Raw genomic sequence first — 7,842 nt, forward strand, 5'->3', positions numbered from 1 at the left:
ATGAGAGAATACATATATTTTGTAGAATAGAAAGTTATCTTTGTATACCAAGTCCAGCTTCATATATATTTGAATATATATTTATGTGTGCGTGTGTATAGATGTTTATATACATCTACATATTATAATGATATTTTGGGCAGGGTGAAAGTTAACTCTGTATACTAAGTCCAGCTTCATATATATATATATATATATATATATACACACACACACATATTCAAACATATATAGATGTATACACACACACACACACACACACAGACAAATATATAGAGAGAGTCTACTTGACCTGTCAGTTTGAGAGAAGTATATAATACAATACTGTAGACCAGGGCTTCTCAGTCTTGGCACTGTTGGCATTTTGCACCATGTATCTCTCTGTTGTGGGGCTGTCCTGGCATTTCAGGTGTTTGGCAGCATCCCTGGCTTCTACTCACCAGCTGCCAGTAGCACCTTCCTCCACCCTGTCCAATTTGTGAGGACTAAAAATGTCTCCAGTTGTTGCCAATGTCTCATAGGAGGACAAAATTGCTTGAAGTAAGAACTACCAGTCTGCAGTGATCACAGTTACACTAAATTATCTGTGTATTCTCAGAGTTGGTTTTTTTTTTTTTTTTGAGACACGGTTTCACTCTGTTGCCCAGGCTGCAGTGCAGTGGCATGATCTCGGCTTACTGCAACCTCCGCCTCCCAGATTCAAGCGATTCTCCCACCTCGACCTCCCAAGTAGCTGGGATTACAGGCATGTGCCACCACGCCTGGCTAATTTTTGTATTTTTAGTAGAGATGGGGGTTTCACCATATTGGCCAGGCTGGTCTCGAACTCCTGGCCTCAAGTGATCCACCCACCTCGGCCTCCCAAAATGTTAGGATTACAGGCATGAGCCACCAGGCCAGACCAGAGTTTTTGTCATATATATTTACCACTCTGCTATTTAGTACCTAAAGGTTCATCACTATAATATTTTTTTCATGGCTTTTTTTTATCATTACCGAGTCACTCTCTGACGTTTTAAATTAAATGCCATATTATCTTTTCATGAATATTGCTATTTCCACTACTTTTATTTGCGGTTTCCTGAATAAATTATGGCTCATCCCTTTATTTTCAACCCCTTAATACAGTTCCTAGTTCAACATTTCCACCACTACTGCCGCACATAACTTAGCCTTCTGCAGATGTTGTAAAGCTGAATCCATTTCAACCACAGTTCTTTGTAAGCACAGGCAGAGTGGTGCTGTTAATAGGGAAAGCACCTTTTTTGGCCTCTCATCTTAGTCAGTTTCGGCTGCTATAACAAAGTACCCCAGGGTGGTTTATAAACAATAGAAATATATTTCTCTGATTTTGGAGGCTGGAATTCTGAGATCGGGGTGCAGCAATGTCAGGTTCTGATAAGGGTCCTCTTCTGGCTTGCCGGCCAGTTGTGCACTCACAAGAGGAAGGAGGGCATACGAGCTCTTTAGGGTCCCTTTGGCAAGGTCACTAGTCCCATTGACAAGGGCTTCTCTCTCATGACCTAATCATCTTCCAGGGGCTTCACCTCCTCATACCATCGCAGTGGGGGGTTAGGGCTTCAACATATGAATTTTGGGTGGACACAACCCTTCAGTCCATAAGGCCTCACCTTGTGTACTGATATTGAGCTGTATTACTGAAAATTTGAGAATCTTGTATCCTACAATTTTCTGCTCTTAATGTATTTGTTGGACTTTAAGTAGAACACATTAGGTATAATATTCTTTTCAGTGGAATTATTTCTGATGTTTGATGCTGCCAAAGGAAAAAAATAGATTCTTTCTAACCCCAGTGAATAAGACACTTGATTTTTGAATCTGCTTGTCTGGGAAACAGGATGGGTACAGCAATGCTGCACTCAGGTGCAGCCCACTCCTCCTACTTGCCTCTGATTTTGTGCTTAGGGCGAAAAGCTTCTGAGAATGCAGTCTCTAGAAATGAACACGGCTTCCGTGCATGAAAATCTTACTGAAAAGCTCCTTTTGTTTCGGGGATATACCAGATGGAGTGTTCTCTGTACAAACAAACATTCAAAATCCTTGAGAAGAGATATGTAGGTTACAGTTTAACATTCACTATCTCTACTAGGAAGGGGACAAATTCCTGAGGCAAAGGAGTTGCAATAGAAATTCTTGAAATTTAGGTCGGGCATGGTGGTTCACGCCTGTAATCCCAGCACTTTGGGAGGCCGAGGCGGGCGGATCACCTGAGTTCAGGAGTTTGAGACCAGCCTGACCAACATGGAGAAACCTCACCTCTACTAAAAATACAAAATTAGCCGGGCGTGGTGGCTCATGCCTGCAATCCCAGCTACTCGGGAGACTGAGGCAGAAGAATAGCTTGAACCCAGGAGGCAGAGGTTGCGGTGAGCCAAGATTGCGCCATTGCACTCCAGCCTGGGCGACAAGAGCAAAATTCCGTCTCAAAAAAGAAAGAAAGAAAGAAAAGAGATTCTTGAAATTTAAAGAGTACGGCGAATGTTCCATTCATTTAATCTTGGGTAATGAATTGGAGGTGCCCTTCCTGGTCCCGCCCCCAGGGTCCACCCCTTCTGCTAGGACTGGTTTCCGCCCACTCATCTGTCATCTTGCTCAGTTGTCACCTACACAAAGCCTTCCTTTCTTCTCCGCAGGCAGTGCTGACGGCTTCCTCTTCACTGTCCCCAGCTCTTTTTGTGTGCTACATTTAGAATGAAACAAATTGTTCTGTAATGATTTGTTTACATATCTGTCTCTCCCAGTAGGTGATGAGCTCTTTGGAGTCAGGGACCACATCTTCGTCATTTTCAGACACCCATCTCCTTTTGTTGAAGAAATTTTTGAGTCTATTTTCAGATCTTTCTGAACTCCTTTTAGAGATTCCCATTGTCGGTAGCATAAACTCCAAACTTCGCTTCTGTGCCTTGACACCCCCCGTCAGACTGAATATTTACAGCTCTCCGAAGACTCTGGGCTCTCAATCCCCTTTCTTCTTTTACCAATAATGTTCCCTTTGCTTGGAATATATCTGCCCAAACACTAAACATCAACTACCCTTTCTTTGTTCTGGGTTAACTCTTCCTCATTCTCAAGATGGGTGAGAGCACACCCTGGGTGTTGCGACAGTATTCTGTGATTTTCCCGATATATCCTTTAGCACTCGCTGTTATGATCACCCACTTACGAGTCTGCCTCGTCCTCGAAGCTGGATGGTGCTGGAGTTGCTGTATGCAGTTTCCCTGCCTCCTAGCAGAGGGCCTGGTACTCAGTCAATGTTAGTAGGATTATGTTTCTTACAAAAGCCGCATAAAATATCTTGAAACTTCATAGTAATATAGAAAGAGTGTGTAATCTGAAATAGAAATGTTGAGTTCTTGTCCAGATTCTGCTATTTACAACTGGGGAGGAAAATAAAATATAAAAGTTTGTCTACGTTTAGAAGAGCAGACATAAGTAAAGAAAACAGTGAAGAAACAGACAGGCTAGCTTAGCAGCAACTGGAGTTAACAAGGTACAACAGGAGAGGCCAGGCGCGGTGGCTCACGCCTGTAATCCCAGCATTTTGAGAGGCCGAGGCGGCGGGTGGATGGTTTGACTTCAGGAGTTCCAGACCAGCTTGGCCCACATGGTGAAACCCCATCTCTGTTAAGAATACAAAATTAGCCAGGAGTGATGGTGCACGCCTGTAATCCCAGATACTCGGGAGGCTGAGGCAGGAAAATCGCTTGAGCCTGGGAGGTGGAGGTTGCAGTGAGCCAAGATCGTGCCACTGCACTCCAGCCTGGGCGACAGAATGAGACTCTGTCTCAAAAAAAAAAAAAAAAAAAAAAAAAGTACAACAGGAGGGAAAGGGGCATCAGCTCCTCGTGTCACCAAATGGCCTGGCAATGCAGGAACAAGTACGGGCCTCTGGCCCAGGCAGATGGGCGACACCAAGATGGCCCCAGGGAAGAAAGGAAAGGAAAGAATTGGATCTTGATTTTGGATAAAGAGAGGATCTCAAGCCTGAGGTTTATTTATCTGTACCTATGCCTGCTGTTTATTCCCTGGTGAAGCTGCTGGAACAAATCTGCGTCTGCCTCGTGTGGCCTCGCTGCATGGAAGGGAGACAGCAGAGCTCATGCTTTGGCGAGGCTTTCCACATGTTGGAAATGTGACAGCTGCCTGGACTGCTTGTCCTGGGCTTTGGCAACACTGACCACCTGTGTGTGAAGCAGCAGGTCATTCAGTGTCTTTGAGCCTCAGGATTTCTCTGTAAAAATGAGGATATATATTCACAATATGAATCTCAGACAATATTAGCTTTGAAGTTTTTAGATATAAAATTGTTTATGCCATCTGTCCATGGCCACTCATAGAGTTAAATGAAGATCTAGGAGGGCAGGCGTGTGTCTGGGGCCCTCTGTGTCCCCATGGAGCTGTCCAACCTTGCTGTCACACACAGTCAGTGTTTTAAAATGGAATTTACTCTTTGACGATGTGCTGCCATTTCTCTTTCAGTCTCTCTCTCATGGTTTAGATACCTCGAGCCTAGATGGCCGGGGCAGTGCATTGCATGCAGTGCAGACAGATGAGCATTCAAAAGGTGGCACGGTGGGGGCTCCTGGACATTGCATGGGCTCTGGAGTCAGAATTAATTCTGTCCTTGCTCCGTGTGACCTTCAGCAAGCCTTGTATTACTTCTCCAAACCTCGGATTACTATCTGCAGTATGAAACTAACAAAGCACCAGGCGGAGTGCTGTGGCTCATGCCTGTAATCCCAGCACTTTGGGAGGCCGAGGTGGGCGGATCACGAGGTGAGGAGATCAAGACCATCCTGGCCAACATGGTGAAACCCCGTCTCTACTAAAAATACAAAAATTAGCTGGGCATGGTGGCAGTCACCTGTAATCCCAGCTACTCGGGAGGCTGAGGCAAGAGAATTTCTTGAACCCGGGGGGGGCGGAGCTTGCAGTGAGCCGCGATCGTGCCACTGCACTCCAGCCTCCAGCCTGGTAACAGAGCGAGACTCCGTCTCAAAAAAAAAAAAAAAAAAAAAAAAGAAGAAGAAGAAAAAAGAAAAGAACAAAGCGCCTACCTCCTGCGTGATGTGGGGAGTCTCTGGGCCGATGCATGTAAAGCACTTCCCTGCAGGCAACACCCCAGCATAATCAGCAGGCAGTGGATGCCGGTAACCCTGGCTCCTCAGTGAGTCCTGATGTGCACATGGGAAGTGGTTATTGTTATCCCTGCTTTGCATGTGAGGAGAATGAGCCTTTTCATTAAGTGGCTGATTTGGGATTTTTTTTTTTTCTCAAGACAAGGTCTCACTCTGTTGCCCAGGCTGGAATGCAGTGGTACAATCATGGCTCACTGCAACTGTAACCACCCAAGGGGCTCACCTTGCCCGCTGCCTAGACAGAGCTGATTCATCAAGCCAGGGGAATTGCAACAGAGAAAGAGTAATTCATGCAGAGCTGGCTGTGCAGAAGACTGGAGTTTTATTATTACTCAGATCAGTCTCCCTGAGCATTCGGGGAGCAGAGTTTTTAAGGATAACTTGGTGGATGGGGGAAAGCCAGTGAGCCAGGAGTGCTGATTGGTCAGAGATGAAATCACAGGGAGTCGGAGCTGTCTTCTTGCGCTGAGTCGGTTCCTGGGTGGGGCAGAGGGGCACAAGATCAGATGAGCCAGTTTATTGATCTGGATGGTGCCAGCTGATCCGTCAAGTGCAGGGTCTGCAAAATACCTCAAGCACTGATCTTAGGAGCAGTTTAGGGAGGGTCAGAATCTTGTAGCCTCCAGCTGCATGGCTTCGAAAGCATAATTTCTAATCTTGTGGCTAATGTTAGTCTTACAATCTCGTCCCCACACAAGAAGGAGGTCTGCTTTAGGAAAGGGCTGTTACCGTCTTTGTTTAAACTATAAACTAAATTTCTCCCAAAGTTAGTTCAGCCTACACCGAGGAATGAACAAGGACAGCTTGGAGGTTAGAAGCAAGGTGGAGTCAGTTAAGTTAGATCTCTTTCAGTGTCTCAGTGTCTCAGTCATAATTTTGCAAAGGCGGTTTCAATACCTCAGCTTCCCAGGCTCAAGTGATCCTCCTGCCTCAACCTCTCGCATAGCTGGGACTAGAGATGTGGATTACCACACCCGGCAATTTTTTATTTTTTGCGGACATGGGGTTTCACTATATTGCCCAGGCTGCTCTCGAATTTCTGGGCTCAAAGGATCTTCCTGCCTCAGCCTCCCGAAGTGGTGGGATTACAGGCATGAACCACTGCGCCCAGCTTGATTTGGGTTTTGAACACAGTTCTGTCCGACCCCTTGAGAGGAGCAGTTTTCACAGTGCCATACTGAATGAGAAGTAATCCTTAAACTTAAGGGAATTCCTTTCGACTGTGGAGAAGCCATTGCCCTTCTTTTCTTCTTCCTTGCCTTCAAGGAAGTTCTTTTGTACTAGAACCCCAATGTGATCAGGGCCTTTTTTCCTATCCATGGCCAGGTTCTCAGGGACAGTGATCCTATTTCCCCCGAGCATAAGTCCTGGTGAGTTTAAGTCAGCCGTAATGATAATGATCACATTCTCTCTGGGGAACAGGCTCATGGCAGTTCTGGGGGAGTTGAGAGAGAGGAGGAGTCTTTGGGCCAAAAAATAAACACAGCTGGTAATGACCCAACAGAATGGTGGAGAGAATCTGAGTCCTTGAAGTTGCTGTGGATTTGTTTAATAAAACCATTCTGCAACCCACTACCCCACCTATTTTTATGTCACATAATAGGACTTTTTGTTAGGTGAGATAATATGATTCACTTAAAGTTATTTTATTATTATTATTATTATTTTTTTTTTTTTGAGACAAAGTTTCGCTCTTGTTGCCCAGGCTGGAGTGCAATGGTGCGATCTCGGCTCGCCGCAACCTCCGCCTCCCTGGTTCAAGGATTCTCCTGCCTCAGCCTCCCGTGTACCTGGGATTACAGGCATACACCACCATGCCCGGCTAATTTTGTATTTTTAGTAGAGACGGGGTTTCTCCATGTTGGTCAGGCTGGTCTTGAACTCCTGACCTCAGGTGATCTGCTCACCTCAGCCTCCCAAAGTGCTGGGATTATAAGGTGTGAGCCACCACACCCAGCCAAAGTTATTTTTAATTAGGATTTATTTTATATTTATTTGTCTGTCAGTATCCACGGGGGATTGGTTTCAGGACCTCCCTCGGATTCCAAAATCCGCAGATGCTCAAGTCCCTGGTATAAAATGGGCACATAACCTACGCACATCCTCCTGTATACTTTAAATCATCTTTAGATTATTTACAATGCCTAATACAATATAATTGCTATGTAAATAGTTGTTATACTGTATTGTTACGGAATAATGATTAAGGAAAAAAAGTCTGTACATGTTCAGTACTGTCACAACCATGCATTTTCTTTCCCAAATATTTTTGATCTGTGGTTGTTTGAATCTGTGGATGCAGAACCCATGAATATGGAGGGCTAACTGTATTTACAGCCAAAAGTATCTCAATGGATTGATCATCACAGGAATCAATCAAGAGGGCTGATTAATGTCGTCAAATCTTTGAGGGATTTGTGAACACCAGAACCACCATTTCAGATCTGCAATAGGCGATCTGTGAGTGAATTATGGCCTTTTGGGCTTGGAGGAATGAGAGGTTATCAAGCCTAGTATTTACCAAATCTTTTTTTTTTTTTTTTTTTTAATGATATAGACTCAGAAGTCATAGAGCCTCCATTGAGCCATGCTTTATTGGTAAAGGCAGTCATAAAGGTCTATTCAGGCTGAACGCAAAGAACACAGACCCTGCCACTCTATGGGAGGAGAGTTCATGTCACAC

The 7,842-nt window shown here is 44.8% G+C and overlaps 1 long non-coding RNA gene across 1 annotated transcript; it reads right to left on the bottom strand.

The window, feature by feature from the left end:
* Positions 1-232: 232 nt before the first annotated feature.
* Positions 233-7,186, bottom strand: LOC130540973 (uncharacterized). Its single transcript, XR_008955008.2, has 3 exons — positions 5,383-7,186; positions 4,027-4,252; positions 233-3,352 (listed from the first exon to the last, which is right to left on the bottom strand). It is a non-coding gene; the product is annotated as an uncharacterized LOC130540973 (long non-coding RNA).
* Positions 7,187-7,842: the final 656 nt, after the last annotated feature.

The sequence above is a fragment of the Pan paniscus genome, chromosome 17, assembly GCF_029289425.2.
Source record: "Pan paniscus chromosome 17, NHGRI_mPanPan1-v2.0_pri, whole genome shotgun sequence".
NCBI lineage: Eukaryota > Metazoa > Chordata > Mammalia > Primates > Hominidae > Pan > Pan paniscus.